We start from the raw sequence: 19,660 nt of genomic DNA on the forward strand, positions 1-19,660 counted from the left end.
TTGCCACAACTTTGGAAGTATACTTGGGGTCATTGTCCATTTGGAAGACCCATTTGCGACCAAGCTTTAACTTCCTGTCTGATGTCTTGAGATGTTGCTTCAATATATCCACATAATTTTCCTCCCTCACGATGCCATCTATTTTGTGAAGTGTGCCAGTCCCTCCTGCAGCAAAGCACCCCCACAACATGATGCTGCCACCCCGTGCTTCACGGTTTGGATGGTGTTCTTCAGCCTGCAAGCCTCACCCTTTTTCCTCCAAACATAATGATGGTCATTATGGCCAAACAGTTCTATTTTTGTTTCATCAGACCAGAGGACATTTCTCCAAAAAGTTCCATATTTGACCCCATGTGCAGTTGCAAACTGTAGTCTGGCTTTTTTTTATGGTGGTTTTGGAGCAGTGGCTTCTTCCTTGCTAAGCGGCCTTTCAGGTTATGTCGATTTAGGACTCGTTTTACTGTGGATATAGATACTTAGGTACCTGTTTCCTCCAGCATCTTCACAAGGTCCTTTGCTGTTGTTCTGGGATTGATTTGCACTTTTCGCACCAAAGTACGGAACGCCTCGCGATAGGGCATGGCGCGAATTACAAACTCCTCAAAAATCCCAAAACTTCAATTTTTCAAACATATGACTATTTTACACCATTTTAAAGACAAGACTCTCCTTTATCTAACCACAAAGCAAAACATTAGATTATGTCAGGAGAGTACCCAGCCAGAAATAATCACACACCCATTTTTCAAGCTAGCATATAATGTCACAAAAACCAAAACCACAGCTAAATGCAGCACTAACCTTTGATGATCTTCATCAGATGACACTCCTAGGACATTATGTTATACAATACATGCATGTTTTGTTCAATCAAGTTCATATTTATATCAAAAAACAGCTTTTTACATTAGCATGTGACGTTCAGAACTAGCATACCCACCGAACACTTCCGGTGAATTTACTAAATTACTCACGATAAACGTTCACAAAAAACATAACAATTATTTTAAGAATTAAAGATACAGAACTCCTTTATGCAATCGCGGTGTCCGATTTTAAAATAGCTTTTCGGTGAAAGCCCATTTTGCAATATTCTGAGTAGATAGCTCGGCCATCATGGCTAGCTATTTTGACACCCACCAAGTTTGGCACTCACCAAACTCAGATTTACTATAAGAAAAATTTGATTACCTTTGCTGTTCTTCGTCAGAATGCACTCCCAGGACTTCTACTTCAACACCCAATGTTGTTTTGGTTCCAAATAATCCATAGTTATATCCAAATAGCTGCGTTTTGTTCTCGCGTTCAAGACACTATCCGAAGGGTGACGCACCGGCGCGTATCGTGACAAACAATTTCAAAATATTCCATTACCGTACTTCGAAGCATGTCAAACGCTGTTTAAAATCAATTTTAATGCGATTTTTTTCTCGTAAAATAGCGATAATATTCCGACCGGGAGACCTTGTTTTCGTTCAAAGACTGAAAATAGAAAATGGAGTCTTCACATGCACGCGCGCACCCGTGTCATTGTTCTCAGATCGACCACTTTCCAAATCGCCTACTGTTTTTCGCCCAGGGACTGCAGAGTCATCATTCCCCGTTCTGGCGCCTTCTGAGAGCCTATGGGAGCCTTAGAAAATGTCACGTTACAGCAGAGATCCTCTATTTTCCATAAAGAGGCTATAGAAGGACAAGAAATGGTCAGAGAGGGCACTTCCTGTATGGAATCTTCTCAGGTTTTGGCCTGCCATATGAGTTCTGTTATACTCACAGACACCATTCAAACAGTTTTAGAAACTTTAGGGTGTTTCTATCCACATCTACTAATTATATGCATATTCTAGTTTCTGGGCAGGAGTAATAACCAGATTAAATCGGGTAAGTTTTTTATCCGGCCGTGAAAATACTGCCCCCTATCCTAAACAGGTTAATCTCTAGGAGACAGAACGCGTCTCCTTCCTGAGCGGTATGACGGCTTTGTGGTCCCATGGTGTTTATACTTGTGTACTATTGTTTGTACAGATGAACGTGGTACCATCAGGTGTTTGGAAATTGCTCCCAAGGATGAACCAGACTTGTGGAGGTCTACAATTGTTTTCTGAGGTCTTGGCTGATATCTTTAAATTTTTCCATGATGCCAAGCAAAGAGGCACTGAGTTTGAAGGTAGGCCTTGAAGTACATCCACAGGTACACCTCCAATTGACTCGAATCATGTCAATTAGCCTATCAGAAGCTTCTAAAGCCATGACATCCTTTTCTGGAATCTTCCAAACTGTTTAAAGGCACAGCCAACTTAGTGTATGTAAACTTCTGACCCACTGGAATTGTGATACAGTGAATTATAAGTGAAATAATCTGTCTGTAAACAATTGTTGGAAAAATTACTTGTCTTGCACAAAGTAGATGTCCTAACCGACTTGCCAAAACTATAGTTGGTTAACAAGAAAATTGTGGAGTGGTTGAAAAATGAGTTTTAATGACTCCAACCTAAGTGTATGTAAACTTCTGACTTCAACATTATATCAACATATTTAGAAAGCTGAGAAACATCCCTTTAAAATTATATGACATATAATAGCACCCCATCAATCCAAATGTAATCAGTTAAGAGAACACCTGTGAAAATGTGTATCGTATACGAAAATCAATTTATTTTTTCCAAACGACTGCCATTTATAACTTTCTAATGAAGATGGAGAAAAAATTAAATCATTCCGAGTGTTCCTTGTTTGGTAAAGATTGAACATCTGAAATCAGAATAGAAATACCTTTTACTGTGAACAAGCTACAGCTGTTTTCGTGACCGACGGTATTTTTCAATAATTCTATGGAATGTTCCTTGATCAGACACTTTCTTATCTGGATAGTATATTAAACACAAATCTACACCAACATTACAAATAGCATTTAATCTTATATATGATAAGGAAAGACAAAAGCAATGATTATAAAATTAATAAAACTAACTTTATTGAAAGAATGTTAGTGGAATACATTGTCTCATTCAAACCTGTAAAAAAAAAGTTTTAAAACGGAAAATGAATGTTTCTTATTATTAAGTCCAGGTTGTCGTCTTTTCTGTTTGGTGCCTAATGGTCAATGTGGAGGTTATCTGCCTGGTGTCAGCTTGGGAGATGTTTGTTTGATCCCAGGCCAGAAAAAACTAGATGAGTTCTGCCTCCTTCCACCAATACACTGCAGAGAGCTTGGGCTCAACATGACCAATGACCCTCATGACTTTGTAAGCACTCTCAAAGTCATTGGTCAGTGACCCAAAGTGTGTTGCCACTACTGAACATTTCTTTAATATGTGTCACATTTCCCTTATGTTCCCAAGAACTCTAAGGATTCATGCCACAATGACTACTGCCCTATGAAGGGCTTTGAGAGGCTGATTATGGCACACAAACTCCATCATCCCAGACACCCTAGACCCACTCCAATTTGTGTACCGCCTTAACAGATCCACAGACGATGCAATCTCAATTGCACTCCTTACTGCCCTCACCCATCTAGATAAGAGGGATACCTATGTGAGAACTCTGTTCACTGACTACAGCTCAGTGTTCAACACCATTGTCCCCTCCAAGCTCATCACCAAGTTTAGGACCCTGGGACTGAACACCTCCCTCTGCAACTGTATCCTGGACTTCCTGACGGGCCGTCCCCAGGTGGTGAGGGTAGGCAATATCACCTCTGCCACTCTGACTCTCAACACGGGGGCCCAACGAGGGTATATGCTTAGTCCTCTCCTATACTCCCTGTGTTACAAATACACAGAGGCTTGTTGTGCAATTAAACTGATCGTCTTTACTTCAGATCAACATGTTCACAAGTCGTACCAAACTCACTCCTCCCATCCTCGCACAACGTGCCTGATTCATAATACTGAACACAACACCTGGCCATGCACGACTCCAACACCATCATCCAGTTTGCTGACTACACAACGGTAGTAGGCCTGATCACCGGCGACGATGAGACAGCCTACAGGGAGGAAGTCAGTGACCTGGCAGTGCCGGAACAACCTCTCTCTCAACGTCAGTAAGACCAAGGAGCTGATCGTGGACTACATGAAACGGGAGGGCGAACATGCCCCCATCCATATCGACGGGGTTGCAGTGTAGCGTATCAAGAGCTTCAAATTCCTCGGTGTCCAAATCACAGACATAAAATGGTCCACTCACACGCGCACAGTCATGAAGAAGGCGTGACAGTGCCTCTTCCCGCTCAGGAGGTTGAAAAGGTTTGACATGGGCCCTTAAATCGTGAAAAAGTTATACAGCTTGTACAACTGAGAGCATCTTGATTGGCTGCATCACTGCTTTGTATGGCAATAGCACTGCCCTAGATCACATTGGCGCTACAGAGGATGGTACATTACTGGGGCCAAGCTCCCTGCCATCAAGGACCTCTATAAATCGTTAAAGACTCCATCCACCCAAGCCATAGAGTCTCTGCTTCCGCACGGCAAGCGGTACCAGTGCATCAAGTCTGACACCAACAGGCTCCTGAACAGCTTCTGTCCCCAAGCCATAAGAGTGCTAAATAGCTAACAAAATGGCTAAACAGACTATCTGAGTTGACCCTTGTGCATATATATTGTGGTGGCTAATTTCTGCATTACCAAATGTGGAGAGTTAAACACACCAGTCCGAGTTAACTACATCTTTAATACTTAAGATACTTTTGCAAAAGCCTCTTTGACCTTCAATAATGCACTCTCGAATGAACCAGGAAGGTGATTACACAATGGCTACAGAGATATTTTATAGCAAAGATACACCCCCTTCAACGTACATTGACAAACCACAGATCTTAGTAACAGTTCACAAAGGTTAAGTTTTGTATGACAGATATCCATAAAACACAGCAGGCAGTAACTGCTATGTCAACAGGGTTCATTGTATAGCCCAGTATCTGGTCCCCTTAGAACCGTCCCTCCCTGGTACTTCATAGAACAAAAACACAATTTCATCCAATGGCATATATCAATTGTCAACTCTAGATACTCTCATCTCAAGCAAACCCCCTCTTGAGCCCACTCCTGGACAGGCTCACTGGGGGGAGTGAGCCTCTAGGCCATATATTATCACAGGATAAGTGTGAGATCTAAGAGAGGACACACAATTCCCAGGCACTACCATAAACCTCCCCACAATAAAGAAAAGGAGGGAGTGACTTGCTCACAGACATTGTGGAGACAAGTCATTGGTTCCCCCTTAATAACGCCATCCCTTCACATGGTTTAAGAATAGGAAAAGACACATTCACATGAAGACAATATCATTCTGTTCTCCTCTCTTGCTGATATTCTGCATAGCTACAGAGACATGTAAAAAAACAAGTCTGACCTCTCCCCTCTCTGGGCCCCAAGTGTCTGAGCCCCAGCTAAGGGAAACGTGCAACTGAAACATACCAGAGTCCAAAGGACACTTTATAATGACAAGTATCTCACATAAGCATATTATACTAATAAAACATCTTAATTATCTATGTTACCCAACTAATTCTGAGTCATCCACGACAATATACATTTTTTTGCTCTGTCGCTATGCACACTCACAGGGCCCTACACACTCACGCACACTGACACTCCAACACACACAAACACTCACTTCATAATTTGCTTACACACATGATATGCACATACATTTATACTGACTCTACACACACGAACAAACAATCATCATACACTGAGTGTGCAAAACATTAAGAACATCTTCCTAATATTGAATTGCACCCCCATGTTGACGCCAATGCGTCCCACAGTTGTCAATTTGGCTGGTTGTCCTTTGGGTGGTGGACCATTCTTGATACACACGGGAAACTGTTGAGTGTGAAAAACACAGCAGTGTTGCAGTTCTTGACACAAACTGGTGCACCTACTACCATACCCCGTTCAAAGGCACTTCACCCTCTGAATGGCACACATACACAATCCATGTCTCAATTGTTTCAAGGCTTAAAAATCCTTCTTTAACCTGTCTCCTCCCCTTCATCTACACAGATTGAAGTGGATTTAACAGGTGACATCAGTAAGGAGTCATGATTTTTGCCTGAACACAGGGCATGGGTGTCTGTGGTGGCTGTTGATATCCCACTGGGCACAGCACATCGTTTCTGTCTATGTCATGTTTTGTACGCTCAGTGTAGGTTGTAATCGACCAAAAATATCAACCAAATATTTATCCACACTGAAACAATGTGGTGTGCCCAGTGGGACATCACCAGCCACCACAGACACCCGTGCTCTGTGTTCAGACAATGTCTGAGTCCCAAATGGTACCCTATTCCCTATAGTGCACTATTTTTGACCAGAGCCCAGAGAATGGAAACGTCCCAAATGTCACCGTATTCCCTATATAGTGCAATACTTTTGACCAGAGCCCAATGTAGTGAATAGGGTGCCATCTGGGATGAAACCAATATGAACCACTCAGTACAAGAACCACTGAGACATCTACAGCCACAATGAAGAATTGTCGTCCTCCATAAAGCAGACGTTTTGATAATTAGCCAACTCTTCAATAAGCTTGGTGAGGCAGTGTGCTGCATGTTAAGATAATGTGCATGTTTGAAGTGGCTCCTGGTCTGACACTGCTATCAGACCGGGATAATGAGGATTGGAGTTAGGGCGTTTTAGTTTCCCAGCCTTACTGTCTTCAGACCAGTAATTTGTTTCTTTGATATGCTGATGGTTTTATTCCGAATCAGTCCAATGACTTAGACTTTTATTCAGGATGAAATTTTAAGGGAGCAATTATAGACTTTTTTGGGAGGGGGGGGGAGATAAGAAAATGAATAAGTTAAAGCATAATTCTAAGAATAATTCTAAATATAAGGGCTCTATTTTAACAAACCTAACACAATGGCAAATCTAAGGTTGTTATATTTTTTTTTGCTATGTTCAAAGCCATTATTATGAGAACAGTAGCTGGCGGAAGCGCAAAGGGTCTCGATTTTGATGAATAAACAAGTTGTAGGTGTGAAGAGGGCTTGGCCATGGCTTAACACTACATACGTTTGTCTCAAGTTGTGTAGGTTAAACCTTTACTTAACTGGGCAAGTCAGTTAAGAACAAATTCTAATTTACAATGACGGCCTACCAAAAGGCAAAAGGCCTCCTGCAGGGACGGGGGGATAAACATTTTTTTAAAACAACACACATCACGATAAGAGAGACACCACAACACTACCATCAAGAGAGACCTAAGACAACAACATAGCATGGCAGCAACACATGAGAACACAGCATGGTAGCAACACAACATGTCAACAGCATGGTAAGCAACACAACATGGTAGCAGCACAAAACACGGTACAAACATTATTGGGCACAGACAACATCACAAAGGGTAAGAAGGTAGAGACGCGAAGCAGCCACAAGTGTCAGTAAGAGTGTCCAGGATTGCGTCTTTGAATGAAGAGTTGGAGATAAAACTGTCCAGTTTGAGTGTTTTTTGCAGCTTGTTCTAGCTGCAGCGAACTGAAAAGAGGAGCGACCCAGGTTCATTTGGATTGATACTACAGTTTATTAAATAGCATAGGCTAAAGTAACCAGTGATAGCAAAAGTAAAACATTTAAATAAAAATAAAAAACAACATCCGGTGAAATTGCAGAGCGCCAAATTCAAAATACAATAAACGCAATATTAAACATTAATGATAATACAAGTGTCATACATGATTCTTTAGCTTAGAATCTTGGCAATCTAACCGCATCGTCGGATTTCAAAAAGGCTTTACGACGAAAGCACAGCATTCGATTATCTGAGGTCAGCGCCCCACAACAGCATATTATCCAAACACAGGTGTCACAAAATCCCAAATGGCGACAAAATAAGTCACTTACCTTTGAAGATCTTCCTCTGATCGCAATTACAAGAGTCCCAGGAACACAATGAATGGTCGTTTTGTTCGATAAGTTCCTTCTTTATATCCCAAATAGTCCGTTTAGTAGGCGTCATTGAGTTCAGTAATCCACCCGTTCAGAATGCAGACATAGGAGTTCCAAAAGTTACCAGTAAAGTTTGTCCAAACAAATAAAACTACGTTTGTAATTCATTATTAGGTACTCTAATATCTAAATACACGATAATATTTCATACGGAGCAAACTATTTTCAATAGGAAAGGAAAAGAACACAGCACGCTCCCTCGGTCACGTGCGCAATGAGACTAGCTTTGCCATAGAGCTCCCTGAGGATAAACAACTATTCCTCATTGGTTTTTCTAAAAACAAGCCTGAAACCATGTATAAAGACTGTTGACATCTAGTGGAAGCCATAGGAACTGCAATTTGGGAGGCAGAAGTCTTTGTTTTCAATAGCTTAACCTTTGAATTGGCTGGCAGGTCAACAGAAAAAAAATGTGTCCTCAGGTTTTTGCCTGCCAAATCAGTTCTGTTATACTCACAGACATAATCTTAACAGTTTTAGAAACTTTAGAGTGTTTTCAATCCAATACTACCATGCATATGCATATCCTAGCTTCTGGGCCTGAGTAACAGGTAGTTTACTTTGGGCACCTCAGTCATCCAAACTTCCAAATACTGCCCCCTATCCCTAACAAGTTTTATCCAAACTATTGTCCCCGCCACCTTGCCCTGTTTATAAGCAGCATCTCTTACAAGGCTGCTATCAATCCACGGTTTTTGATTCAGGAGCATTTTGAAAGACACCATCGGTATCACGTCTATGTATTTTTTGATGCGGTGATTGAGTCTGAGTATTCATTGATGTTATCTCCAGAGACGACCCGGAATATACAGTGCATTCTGAAATGTTTTCAGACCCCTTGACTTTTTCCACATTTTGTTACGTTACAGCCTTATTCTAAAGTGGATAAAATAAATAAAAATGTCCTCATCATGACAAAGTGAAAACAGGTTTTTTGAATTTTGGGAAAATGTATTACAAATAAAAACCAGAAATTCCTTATTTACATAAGTATTCTGACCATTTACTATGAGACTCAAAATTGAGCTCAGGTGCATCCTGTTTCCATTGATCATCCTTGAGATATTTCTACAACTTGATTGGAGTCCACCTGTGGTGAATTCAATTGATTGGACATGATTTGGAAAGGCACACTCCTGTCTATATAAGGTCCCACAGTTGACAGTGCATGTCAGAGCAAAAAACAAGCCATGAAGTCGAAGGAATTGTCTGTAGAGCTCCGAAACAGGATTGTTATCGAGGCACAGATCTGGGGAAGGGTACCAAAACATTTCTGCAGCATTGAAGGTCCCCAAAAACACAGTGGCCTCCATCATTCTTAAATGGAAGAAGTTTGGAACCACCAAGACTCTCCTAGAGCTGGCTGCCCGGCCAATCTGAGCAATTGGGGGAGAAGGGCCTTGGTCAGGGAGGTGACCAAGAACCCAATGGTTACTCTGACAGAGTTCCTCTGTGGAGATGGGAGAACCTTCCAGAAGGACAACCATCGCTGCAGCACTCCACCAAAAAGGCCTTTATGGGAGAGTGGCCAGACGGAAGGCACTCCTCAGTAAAAGGCACATGACAGCTCGCTTGTAGTTTGCCAAAAGGCACCTAAAGGACTCTCAGACCATGAGAAGCAAAGATTCTCTGGTCTGATGAAACCAAGATTAAACTCTTTGGCCTGAATGCCAAGCGTCATGTCCGGTGGAAACCTGGCACCATCCCTATGGTGAATCATGGTGGTGGTGGCAGCATCATGCTATGGGGATATTTTTCAGTGGCAGGGACTGGATCGAGGGAAAGATGAACGGAGCAAACTACAGAGATCCTTGAGCGTTCAGAACCTCAGACTGGGGGCGAATGTTCACCTCCCAACAGGACAACGAACCTAAGCACACAGCCAACACAGGAGTAGCTTCGGAACAAGTCTCTGAATATCCTTGAGTGGCCCAGCCAGAGCCCGGACTTGAACCTGATATAACAACTCTGGAGAGACCTGAAAATAGCTGTGCAGAGACGCGCCACATCCAACCTGACAGAGCTTGAGATGATCTGTAGAAAAGAATGGGAGAAACTCCCCAAATACAGGTTTGCCAAGCTTCTGTTTTTTTTTTAAAATAAATTTGCTAAACTTTCTAACAAAATCAGTTTTTCTCTTTGTCGTTATGGGGTATTGTGTGTAGATTCGATGTATTTATTTTTTAATCCATTTTAGAATAAGGCTGTAACGTAACAAAACATGGAAAACTGAAGGGGTCTGAATACTTTCCGAATGCACTGTATGTATGGCGTGCGCCAAGTTAATAAATCTCAATATCTGTGACAGTGTCTAGTCTTTTCAAATATTTAGTGTAAAATTTACACAACAGTTATAAATGAGGCCCCAGGGCATAACCTAGCGAGCCTGATCGCAGTTTTCAACATTCCATTTCACTTCACATTTTACGATATCTGAATTGAAATAGGAAGGTGAATGGATCAATCAGGTTGGTTCCACTAGGCTAATCATAACCACCATTGAGAATGTAATCAATTGTCACGTCTTCTCCTGCTCCCCCGCTCAACGTCACCGGTCTACTAACCACCGGTCCTAGCAACCCATCATTACGCACACCTGGCAACCATCATTACGCACACCTGCGCCCCATCATGAGCCACACCTGGACTTCATCACTCCCTGATTACTTCCCCTTTATCTAGCACTCTTTTGTATCACCCATTAGGTAGTATTGTTTCCTGCTTTCATGTTTAGACACTACTCCTGTTTTTGTATTCACTCCATGTTCGTTCCTATTAAACTGTATCTGCTTCCTGACTCCCTGCGTCTCCATTACACAATACGACCTCACAGAATGGAAGTTGCAGCCAACCGAGACCTCTCCCAGATGATCGGTGAACAAGGGGACCTACTTCGCCAACACCATGACCAGCTGGCGCAAATGGGGACGGCTATGGATCAGGTCATCTGCTTTCTTCAAGGTCTAGATCTTCCTCAAACGACGTCACCCCAACAAGCGGAGGATCTTCTACCATGAGTCGACCCAGCACCCCAGCCCAGTCTGTCCAGGTCAGCGATGCCTGTTTGTCCTTTCCGGACAAATATGATGAGAAATCCAAATTCCGTGGCTTCCTCCTCCAGTGCTCCCTCTATTTTTCTCATCAAACGGGAGTCCCCACCACCGAGAGGTCCAAGGTTATCATGGTTATTTCCCTGCTGACCGGGCGGGAGTTGCAGTGGGCTACGGCCATCTGGGAGAGAGGGGAGGAGGAGCTGGGTTCCTATGGGAGGTTCATGGCTCTGTTCATAGGAGTCTTCGATCATCCACCGGAGGGCAGAGAGGGGAGTGACCGCCTACTCCAACTACAGCAGGAGGACCAGACCGCTGTGGAAGTACGCCCTCATCTTCCGTACAGTGGCAGCATCCAGCGAATGGAATGAGCCGGTGCTGCGCACTGTATTCAGAAGAGGATTGCGCGAGGAGGTACAGATGGAGTTGGCATCCCGAGACGACACCCTCTCATTGGACTCACTCATCACAATGGCCATCCGTCTGTATAACCTCCTTCGGGAACGTCAGCACTCCCATTGCCTCTCTCCCTCCTTCATTGACCAATCAGAGTCTGAACCCATGGAGGTAGAGGCCACACGCCTCTCCACAGCTGGGCAACGCCATCGGAGATAGCTGGGGCTCTGTCCCTACTGTGGTCAAGAAGGGCACCAGCTTCAACAGTGTCTGCTACGTCCCAAACCCCGGGAGCCACTAGAACAGATTGACGGCCCTGTGATCATCCGTCTCCTGGGGTAGGTGTGAGTATTCCATCATCATCAGTCTCCACCAAAGCCTTTTTAGTACCGATTTCACTAGCTGGCTGTCCCTTGTGTTGTTCCTACAGCTCTAGTGCACTTTAGTGCCGCGGGGAATTTATTGACCAGGCCCTTGCCTCCTCCCTGAACATATCATACCCGCTCTCCTCTCTTTTTCCGATTCATGCGCTGGATAACCGACCACTGGGATATGGGACAATCACACACATCACAGCACCACTCACCATCACCGTGGGACCCCTGCACCAAGAAAACTGCTTTCCCTTACCCTGTGGTTCCACGTCGGTTGAGAGTCCTGTAGTTGCCCTCCAGGCCGACATCCTAGAGGTTTACCAGGATCGCCAAGTGTCGGCTGGAGTGATGTAAAGCTCAATGGAAATGCTTTCTCTGGAGTGATGAATCACGCTTCACCATCTGGCAGTCCGACAGATAAATCTGGGTTTGGCTGATGCCAGGAGAACGCTACCTGCCTCAATGCATAGTGTCAACTGTAAAGTTTGGTGCAGGAGGAATAATGGTCTGGGGATTTTTTTCTGGCTAAGCTCCTTAGTTCCAGTGAAGGAAAATCTTAACGCTAGAGCGTACAATGACATTCTAGACGATTCTTTGCTTCCAACTTTGTGGCAACAGTTCGGAGAAGGCCCTTTCCTGTTTCAGCAAGACATTACCCCCGTGCACAAAGCGAGGTCCATACAGAAATGGTTTGTGGAGATTGGTGTGGAAGAACTTGACTGGCCTGCACAGAGCCCTGACCTCAACCCCATTAAACACCTTTGGGATGAATCGGAATGCCGACTGCAAGCCAGGCCTAATCACCCAACATCAGTGCCCGACCGCACTAATGCTCTTGTGGCTGACTGGAAGCAAGTCCCCAGCGCAATGTTTCAACATCTAGTAGAAAGCCTTCCCAGAAGATTGGAGGCTGTTATAGCAGCATAGTGGTGGCCAACTCCATATTAATGCCCATGATTTTGGAATTAAATGTTTGACGAGCAGGTGTACACATTTGGTCTTGTAATGTAGGTGTCACGTAAACCACACTTTGTATTCAGGACAAAAAGTTAATTGCTTTGATGCATTTTTTGCAGTTGTACTTTAGTGCCTTGTTGCAAACAAGATGCAAGTTTTGGAATATTTTTATTCTGTACAGACGTCCTTCCTAGTATTTTGGAGTAACTGCAATATTGTTGATCCATCCTCAGTTTTGTGGGTCAATATCAATAATGTACCAGTGCTTCCTGATACTGTCCTTAAATGCCTTCCCCAATGGTGAGTATTGGGTAAAGCATGATGGGACATGTTCTGATTTTTCTTTGACTTTTGGTTGAAGGCTTTCCAACTGTGTTAAACCTTCAAAAAGACAAACAAGCGGAAAACATTTAAGCGTGATACTGCGGACTACAAGGAGCAGAAGGTATATTTTTGGAGGGATGGCCGGAGACAGCCAATTGGCACCCCCCCACGAGCAAGCTGGAAGGGTTTACGCCAGCTCAGCCATAATCCTAGAGGGCCACTAATGAGGCAATCAACCACCTCCCTCACATCTGACTCCAGTGACCAATCCAGAGCCAGAACGTCTTCTTTATTTTGGGAATCCCGATGGACGACGTCATCGAATAGGCCATCATCACGACCACTGCCCACCCTGCGTCCCCGCAAGAAATGCAGAAGAGGACTACGTACAAAGACGGTAACACCCGAAATCCCTACCCCACACACGGAGTAAGACACACACCTGTTGGACAGGTTTATTTGCGTATCTGATACATGTTCATCTGCCCTAGGTAAGGGATCATTTTCCCAACATCTCAGGCCAAGGACTTTGATACAGTTATAGACTTTCAAAAGTTTCCGCAGTTTGAGATTGACCAAGTTTTTTTGGTAATGGGGTTCCTCCCTATGCACCTGCCAATGTTAATCTATTGAACTATTTTAGTAACCAGACAGGAAACAGTGCTAATGTTTTTCCCATTGATAACCTGAATGACAATGAACCTGACTCTCGCCCTGATGACAAGGGAAAATACATATTTTAAGAGGAAAATCACATTTTTACCACCTAAAAGAAAACCCTCTTGAAACATATAGCCGCCTAGATGAGAAAGATGATCATAATCTCCTGGCTAAATAAAAAAGGTATTCCACAATATGTCCAAAGCAGAGAAAGAATCTCTTATGGAACTGAAAAATAACTCCAGTATCATTATAAAACCTGTCAACAAAGGAGGTGCAATGGTGAAACTAAATGCAGACTATGAAAAGGAAATTCTGGGACAACTTAGTGATGATGAATTTTACAAAAAACTCAAAGGACCCAACTAATCAATTCAAGTCTCTGACAAAATGTTTGAATGAAGGAGAAATTACAAAGACCGAATATGAGTTTATGAAAGTTGACTGCCCAACCACACCCGTCTTAATACGCTCTACCCAAAATTCACAAGGGCATGACACCACCTATACCATTGTGAGTAGTAATGGATCTCTGACAGAGAATACCTCTACCTTTATAGACCATTTTGTGAAACCCTGGGAAATCGCACATCTACTAGAGACTATTGATTTTATACATTTTTGGAAATCTGTGGACCATATGTGGACCATAAATTCCATTCTGTATACTTTTGATGTTACCAGTATATATACTAACATCCCCCATCAGGGCGGCCTAGAGGCCCTCAAGTTCTACCTCAATGAACGTCCCCCTAATGCTCTACCCAGCACCAATTGGATTGTGGACTTGGCTGATCTGGTACTAACCTCCAACTATTTTCTTTTCAGGGGAGACTTTTTCCTCCAGACCAAAGGGACAGCGATGGGGAGCACGATGGCTCCTAATTATGCTCTCCTATATCTAGGAATGATTGAAAAACAGGTGGTGCTGAATCCAGACCCTTTTCTCTCCAATATTCTCCTAATTCAGAGATATTTGGATGACATTTGTGATCTATACAGGCACCCAGGAAGAACTTTTGGAATTCCCAGATGCAGACCACATCGAATAAACAATAGTTTAATATCCCAACAGGAGCAGGCAATAGACAGGTCAAGGCAGGCAGGGGTCAGTAAACCGGAGGTGGGGCAACGGTACAGGTCGGCAGGCAGGCTCAGGGGCAGGCAGAGTGGTCAGGCAGGCGGGCTCCGAGTCAGGACAGGCAAGGGTCAAAACCAGGAGGGCGAGAAACTGGAAAAAGCAGGCGCTGAGACACAAAACGCTGGTTGGCTTGAACAAACAATACGAACTGGCAACAGACTAGCAGAGAACACAGGTCTAAATACACAGGGGATAATGGGGAAGATGGGTGACACCTGGAGGCGGGTGGAGACAATCACAAAGACAGGTGAAACAGATCAGGGTGTGACACTTACCTAAACACTATGAATGAACACCTTCACGTCACCATTAACTATGACCAATCACAAATCAGTTTTCTTGATGTGATGGTTATTAAGGACAAAACCTCCCTCTCTACAGATCTCTATAGGAAACCTACGGACAGGAATACCCTCCTAAGAGATGACAGCTTTCATCCACGTCCACTTATTAAAAGTCTCCCTATAAGTCAATTCAGTCGTATCAGATTAATATGCAGACCACGGACCTCACACAAACATGCCAATGATTGTTTTGAAGGTTTAACACAGTTGGAAAAACTTCAACCAAAAGTCAAAGAAAAATCAGAACATGTCCAATCATGCTTTACCCAATACTCACCATTGGGGAAGGCATTTAAGGACAGTATCAGGAAACACTGGTACATTATTGATACTGACCCTCAATTGAAAGCCATTTTTAAATATCCCCCACGCATGGGTTTTAAAAGACCCCCAAACGTGAGAGATATTGTTGTTAAATCTGATTACCCACCAGAGAAAAGGGAAACTTTTTTTTAGACAAGGTTCCGGAGGGTAATTACAAATGTGGCCAATGTACTCAACGCAGCTTTATGTACAAATGCAACTAATTTACCCACCCCCGCACAGGACAAAGATTTAAGATCAAGGGCCTGATTACCTGCATGTCCACCAATGTTATTTACATGTTGAAATGTCCTTGTGGTCTGTCTTACATAGGGAAAACCGGTAGAAGTCTTAAGACACGGATCAGTGAGCGCCGCAGCAATATACGGACAGGTGAGACAAAGATCCGGTTGCTTCTCATTTTGTACAAGCTGGATATCCTATTAATTCTCTGAGATACATTGGAATAGAAATGGTCAAGATGTCACGCAGGGGAGGGGACATTGAGAGGAAACTTCTTCAAAGGGAATCTTTCTGGATCCACAGGCTGAACACACTGTCTCCTCTTGGCCTTAATGAGGAGTTTGACTTGGAAATGTTTCTATAGTTTAATATGTCTAAATTGTTGTTGTTTTTTTAATCCAAATTTAATATTGTATGTATATTACTGTAAATATTGATCACATTCCCTGTGTATGATCATATATGTTGATACATTGAATGTTAATATTGTGAAAATATTCAAAAAAATAATGTACCTCCCTCCTACACAGTTGAGGTCGGAAGTTTACATACACCTTAACCAAATACATTTAAACTAGGTTTTTCACAACTCCTGACATTTAATCCCAGTAAAAATTCCCTGTCTTAGGTCAGTTAGGATCACCACTTTATTTTAAGAATGTGAAATGTCAGAATAATAGTAGAGAATGATTTTTCAGCTTTTATTTCTTTCATCACATTCCCAGTGGGTCAGAAGTTGACATACACTCAATTAGTATTTCGTAGCATTGCCTTTAAATTGTTGAACTTGGGTCAAACATTTCGGGTAGCCTTCCACAAGCTTCCCACAATAAGTTGGGTGAATTTTGGCCCATTCCTCCTGACAGAGCTGGTGTAACTGAGTCAGGTTTGTAGGCCTCCTTGCTCGCACATGCTTTTTCAGTTCTGCCCTCATATTTTCTATAGGATTGAGGTCAGGGCTTTGTGATGGCCACTACAATACCTTGACTTTGTTGTCCTTAAGCCATTTTGCCACAACTTTGAAAGTATGCATGGGGTCATTGTTCATTTGGAAGACCCATTTGCGACCAAGCTTGAACTTCCTGTCTGATGTCTTGAGATATTGCTTCAATATATCCACATCATTTTCCTACCTCATGATGCCATCTATTTTGTGAAGTGCACCAGTCCCTCCTGCAGCAAAGCACCCCCACAACATGATGCTGCCACCCCCTTGCTTCATGGTTAGGATGGTGTTCTTCAGCTTGCAAGCCTCCTGATTTTTCTTCCAAACATAATGATGGTCATTATGGCCAAACAGTTCTATTTTTATTTCGTCAGACCAGAGGACATTTCTCCAAAAAGTACGATCTTTGTCCCCATGTGCAGTTGCAAACCGTAGTCTGGCTTTTTTATGGAGGTTTTGGAGCAGTGGCTTCTTCCTTGCCGAACGACCTTTCCGGTTATGTCGATGTAGGACATCTTTTTACTGTGGATATAGATACTTTTGTACCTGTTTCCTCCAGCATCTTCACAAGGTCCTTTGCTGTTGTTCTGGGATTGATTTGCACTTTTCGCACCAAAGTACGTTAATCTCTAGGAGACAGAATGCGTCTCCTTCCTGAGCGGTTGTCACGACACCTACAGAAGGTGGCGCCCCTCCTCGCCCGGGCGGCGGTCGTCGTCGCCGGCCTACTAGCTGCCACCGATTTTATGTTTCACGTTCTGTTAGTTAGGCCTAGGTTAGTTACGCACCTGTTTTGTGTTAGTTGTTAGTGGGGAAGGGTATTTAGGCTAGCTAGTTAGGTTTGTGGTTTGTGCGGGATTGTTCGTTGTCAGGGTTGATTGTTGGTTATGAGGTTCTGTGTTTTTCCCTCTTGGAGTTACGTTGTATTGTTTTTTGGGCTGCGTCCCTGGTGAACGTTCTTTTAAGGGTGGTGCCTTTATTTTTGCACACCCTGCACTCCGTTTTTTGCATATTTTTCCGTGTGAATATTTTATTAAACTTTATTCCCGGAATCATCTGTCTCCTGCACCTGACTCCACCTCTCCTGATTCCTCAAGCCACCCGTTGTGACAGCGGTATGACGGCTGTGTGGTCCCATGGTGTTTATACTTGTGTACTATTATTTATACAGATGAACGTGGTACCTTCAGGCGTTTGGAAATTGCTCCCAAGGATGAACCAGACATGTGGAGGTCTACAATTCTTTTTCTGAAGTTTTGGCTGATTTCTATTAATTTTCCCATGATGTCAAGCAAAGAGGCACGGAGTTTGAAGGTAGGCCTTGAAATACATCCACAGGTACACCTCCAATTCACTCAAATGATGTCAATTAGCCTATCAGAAGCTTCTAAAGCCATTACATCATTTTCTGGAATTTTCCAAGCTCTTTAAAGGCACAGTCAACATAGTGTATGTAAACTTCTGACCCACTGGAATTGTGATACAGTGAATTATAAGTGAAATAATCTGTCTGTAAACAATTGTTGGAAAAATGACTTGTGTCATGCACAAAGTAGATGTCCTAACCGACTTGCCAAAACTATAGTTTGCTAACAAGAAATTTGTGGAGCGGTTGAAAAACGAGTTTTAATGACTCCAACCTAAGTGTATGTAAACTTCCGACTTCAACTGTATATAGGACCTTCCACCCCCACCGGGGATATGGATGCCTGATGAAGACCTAAGGGTCGAAACGTTGTTAATAAATATCACCTGGGAGCATGAGCAGCTGTGTTTTCCTTTCTGTTTTCCATGAGTTTGCCTACAACTCCAGCTCCTGAGGAAAGTACCTGGATGTGCGTATGTTCTTATTAAATACACTTTGGATGGTGTATCAATACACCCAGTCACTGCAAAGATACAGGCGTCCTTCCTAACTCAGTTGCCGGAGAGGAAGGAAACCGCCAGAGATTTCACTGTGAGGCCAATGGTGACATTAAACAGTTAGAGTTGAATGCCTGTGATAGGAAAAAACTGAGGATGGATCCACAACTTTGTAGTTACTCCACAATACTAAGCTAATTGACTGAGTGAAAAGAAGGAAGCCTGTACAAATCACAATTATTCCACAACATGCATCCTGTTTGTAACAAGGCACTAAAGTAATACTAAAAATTTTTTTGCAAAACAATAAACATTTTGTCCTGAATACAAAGTGTTATATTTGGGGCAAATCCAATACAACACATTACTGAGTGCCACTCTCCATATTTTCAGGCATAGTGGTGGCTGCATCATGTTATGGGTATGCTTGTAATCGTTTTTCAGGATAAAAAAGAAACGGAATGGATTTGAGCAGGGGCAAAATCCTAGAGGAAAATCTGGTTCAGTCTGCTTTCCACCAGACAATGGAGGATTAGTTCACCTTTCAGCAGGACAATAATCTAAAACACCAAATCTACACTGGAGTTGCTTACCAAGAAGACAGTGATTGTTCCTGAGTGGCCAAGTTACAGTTTTGACCTAAATCTGCTTGAAATCTATGGCAAGACCTGAAAATGGTTGTCTACCATTGATCAACAACCAAATTTGGCAGAGCTTGAAGAATTTTGAAAAGAATAATGAGCAAATGTTGTACAATCCAGGTGTAGAAAGCTCTAAGACTCACTGCTGTAATCACCGCCAAAAGTGATTCTAACATGTATTGACTCATGAATGCTTATCTAACATGAATAGTTATCTAACATGAATACTTATCTAATGAAGATATACTCTATAGGTGTTTTATTTTTCATATTTTTTTTTACAAATGTTAATGTTTTTAGTATTTTGTGTAGATCGTTGACAAAAAATGACAATTAAATCCATTTTAATCCAAGATAAACAGCCCTTAGCTGATTGAGAGGGTTGCTGTCCAAGAGGAAGATTGGCCGTTTTTAGTATAAACGTTTCTGTCCAGTTTTTGTGGAAACTTACACT

General features: G+C 42.7%; 1 protein-coding gene across 4 annotated transcripts in view; it reads left to right on the forward strand.

The window, feature by feature from the left end:
- The window catches only part of LOC106579398 (double C2-like domain-containing protein alpha), an 86,628-nt gene that overhangs the window by 11,896 nt on the left and 55,072 nt on the right, over positions 1 to 19,660 (forward strand). The window lies entirely within an intron of this gene.

The sequence above is a fragment of the Salmo salar genome, chromosome 19, assembly GCF_965601325.2.
Source record: "Salmo salar chromosome 19, fSalSal1, whole genome shotgun sequence".
Lineage (NCBI taxonomy): Eukaryota > Metazoa > Chordata > Actinopteri > Salmoniformes > Salmonidae > Salmo > Salmo salar.